The sequence below is a fragment of the Acanthisitta chloris genome, unplaced genomic scaffold, assembly GCF_000695815.1.
Source record: "Acanthisitta chloris isolate BGI_N310 unplaced genomic scaffold, ASM69581v1 scaffold18610, whole genome shotgun sequence".
Taxonomy (NCBI): Eukaryota; Metazoa; Chordata; class Aves; order Passeriformes; family Acanthisittidae; genus Acanthisitta; species Acanthisitta chloris.
Window position 1 is genome coordinate 30,442 of NW_008652544.1, and position 3,994 is coordinate 34,435.

Genomic DNA, 3,994 nt, shown 5'->3' on the forward strand with positions numbered 1-3,994 from the left:
ACCCAAGCTAGATGGTCTCACTGCTTACACAGGAGCTTTAGAAAAGGATGGGGAAAACTGTCAGACTGAAGCTTTGTGTTTCTCCTTTATGAGCTTGGTATTGACTGTTGCTCTGCAGAGGTGTGCTGAGAAAAGGAGGAGGAAACCTGAGGTCTCCGTGTCCTCTGCTCAGCTCAGCAGTGAGAGCACGATGGTGAGAGAAACAGCCCATGAAGGGAGGAGAAAAGTGTGTGTGCTTTTGTAGTCCTTCATCTATTTGCAATTTGCAACAGGCTCAACTGTAATTTTGCTCCCTCCTATCTATGCAGAAGGTAAAGAAGGGTGAGCCTGAAGTACTAATATCCTCCTGGTTTGTGCTTGGTGGGTTAGTGCTGAAAGCTCTACCTAATGTATTAGTTTGGGTTTGTTTTCGTTTTTATTAAACAAATGACTGGTCTCTCCCAAAATAATTAAACCTAGGAGTCTGTTCTTTGTGTGTGAGCCTTGGGTGGAATAATTAAGTTGTTTTCCTTCTGAAAGCACTTGCATATTGATCTGTGCTGTGAGATTGCAAATGCCATTCCCTGGCTGAAAGGGTTCGGTGCCATTAACAGATGTTTCTGTTTCTCCAGTCAATTCTTTGGGAGAAGAGAGGCCAAAAGAGGCTGACTGGAAGATGGGGATAAAATAAGGGAGAGAGTCTTGTGGTATTTTGCTATAGCCACAGTGGTATATGGACATACAAGGAGTAAGATGTGTAGGTGCTGTAATTTATTGTAAGAACTGGCTTAGTTGGATGGAAGTAGAGAAGCTCTAGAGGACACAAGAACTGAGGTAGAACAGATCTTAGGAGAGTCAAGGAAGACAGACAAGAGGTATCTCTTATCTGCATGTGACCCTGTTCATATAATGAGTCCTTAGGATATAGAGGTGTTTTTGTTGTTTTTCTAAAAACTATACTTTCTGTCTAGCACCTGTAGCACATACTAAACCAGGAATTCTTACAATAAAAATCTCCTGTGTGTGGATAAGGTGGATGCTTTCAGCAAAGAGCAGACTGCAATAAAGGGATCAGCAAATTTTGGGATCTAGGACAGTGCCCAATGTAAAGGGCAACTTCTAAGGGAGAAGTTGTTAAGTTTATGGGCTTTTTTGTTTGTTTGTTTGTTTGTTTGTTTAACCTTTCAGCTCTTTGATAGCCTTAAGGCTGTTGAAACCTGTTAGTGAAATTTAAGATGAATTACATTTGTCCCTTTAACGAGCATTAAAGAGTTTGGACGATTTCTCTCCCTTGCAGTTCTTGCTGGGAATCCTTCCAAGCTCCTGCCTCTGGGTTTTGTGGTTGTTGGAATTACAATGTATTCATATTTCATGCTGGAGATGTGCTAAACTACACAATAAGTCTGAGAGCAAGGATCAAAATACTCAGCTGGTGGCATGGATAAAATGATGTTTTGCATGATAAATTTTATAACCACAGCAGAAAAGTCTCATTTGGCTTCAGATTTGTGGTGTCTCACTAGATGAGATACCCTAAACTCATGGCAAGACACTCCGTGGGTGGTAATTTTAATAAAATTATTTATTTTTTCAGTGCTTATGCTGTGTAGCAGGGCGTGAATCCGAGCCAATGTATTCTGAAACGTATATATTTGAAGAGATGGACTTTTAAGCACCCTCAAGATGTTCACCAAGGATAACATAGTGTTTTTTCAATCAACAGATGCTAAAGGCCCTTTAAAGCAATACGTGTGTGCTTTCCCAGGTGGGATGATATTATATCATGAATGACAGAACTGCTGAATTCTTTCTTTGTTGTGACTTGCTGTGTGACCTCAGCTGTACCTAATTTGTCATCAAATTATGACTTTTAGGATATCATTAATGGCAATAATCAGAGGCAGCTCCCCTGCTCTTAGGAAAGCAGAGTCAGCTCTGCTCCTGTGGCAGGTGTGCTGAGGCCATGGAGCAGACACACCTGGTTGCTGCTCCTCTTCATCCTTTCTCACCAATATTTAGGTGCACAGGGCTGGGCAGTTTGGTTGAGCTGTTTACCAGGACACCACAACCAATCTTTTCGACAGCCAAAGCTCTAAATTATCCCTTGCAGCTGAAGGAATACCCAGAAGGTTACCTTTTCCAAGACGGATTTGTTTTGGAGCAGTAAACAAGGAGCAGGACAGGTTTCTGTGGCCACAAGATGGCAATCACAGAGCAAACATCCAACTGACAGCCTTCTCTGCAGGATGCAGCATTTAAATTAACACAGTGCTCCTTGAGCTGCAAGGATACCTATAAAACAGAAATGGTACAGCAGGTAGAGGAAGGTGCTGTGCAATGTATATGTAAAACGTCCATGTGCTTGTTTAAATGGTATTTCCTCACTAAACCCCACAAATTCCCAGGGCAGTATGTAAATATACTGTTCACTGCCTCAGGCAATTGCTGGGCTAACTTTTTCCAGTTTATCTTTATCATTTTAGGACTGAGGCAAGTGGAAGGCTGCAGTATTATATTAATATACCTATGATGATTCCAGCACACTGGAGTTACTATAAAGCTCTTTAATAGATGTCTTTTTTATTTCATCTCTTTTACCAGAAGCTGCACAAATTGTCTGGTTACTTTTATACTTCAGTCCTGAGGGCAAAAAAATAACTGTAAAAATCGGTTTGGAATGTTCCCTGTTAAACTATTTTCACGGGTCAGAAGCATGACATGAAATATTTCTACAGAGAAAATAACAAGTTCTGCAGTACGTCACTGCTATAGGCTCCATTTTCACATCCTGCAAAATAGCTCCTCTCCTTTCTCCCCATTTTTCTTGCTGTGTGAATGGATATGGAAGTGTTATCAGAGTTGGCTGTGGTGCTGTGTGCTGATTTTGATGAAACTATTACAGAAACAACAGTTAGTGTTAGCCTCTTCTGTAGGGATTTGGGTAGAGAGCCCGCACAGTGCGATCACTGCATTAAAACACCTCTCTCCACCTGACTCTGCTTCTCTTAATCTGCAAAGGTCAGGCATCACTTCATGGGGCTGCAGGAATGAATGGAAGTTAGGGATACATTGCAGAGTTATCCTCTGAAGCAGAGGTTTGCTCCTCCAGAGTGGGCAGCCCTTCAGGCGAGCTTGGTTGGAAATCCTGTTTGCAGACATCAGACTTCACACATGTGCAGTTCCTTGGCTGCCTGTGCTCATGCCCCTCTGTTTGGAAGGTTCTGATCCATCCCACAGGCTTGTTGCCCCACTAGAGGTGGGATTCAGTCTTTCATAAGTGCCTTCTCAAGTCACTCTGTTCCACATGCAGTAGAAGGCACTTGTGTCACCCAAAATAGGGGTGACCAGTGTATCTGATACTCAGTAGTTGCCCTGTGTCACCTGCTAGAAGAAATGGTTGCAAAAGAAGTTTTGGAAAGCACAAAGGAGCACAGAAACAACAGGCTGTACTTTCCCCTAGCATGTCTGGAAGGAAGATAATGGTATGAGAAAGTAACTTCAACAGATTGGGTCCAGATTGCCTTCCAGGTATAGGAATCCCTGGGTGTCCTGATATAACTCTGAGTGTTTAGCAGCACAGCTTGCTGCTACCTTCTACTATAGCAACAAGGTGGGTTATTGGGTGACTTTTTAAACTTGGAAAATAGCTTGAGTTACCTATGATACTATTAAAATGCAAGTCCAACTTGTTTCTCTGGTATTTCCATTGGCTTTGAGCTTGTGCTGTGGTATACCACATGGAGGCTTTCTAGCTCCTTTCCTTTGAATGTTGTCATGGCATTGTTATTTCTGGGCTGATCAATTTGCGCAAGTTTAAACTTGTGCCAGACTGAAATCAGAAAGAATGACATTTTCTGGTTATACATGGAGCCTGTGTGATATTGGTAGGCTAAATATATGCATATTTTAATGAATAACTGGGGAAAAAAAAGAAGTGATTGATGTGCTTGCTGGCTTTTTATTCCCCATGTGGGTCTTCTCCTCCTCTCTGCAGCCAGAGACTTGCAGCACTCTT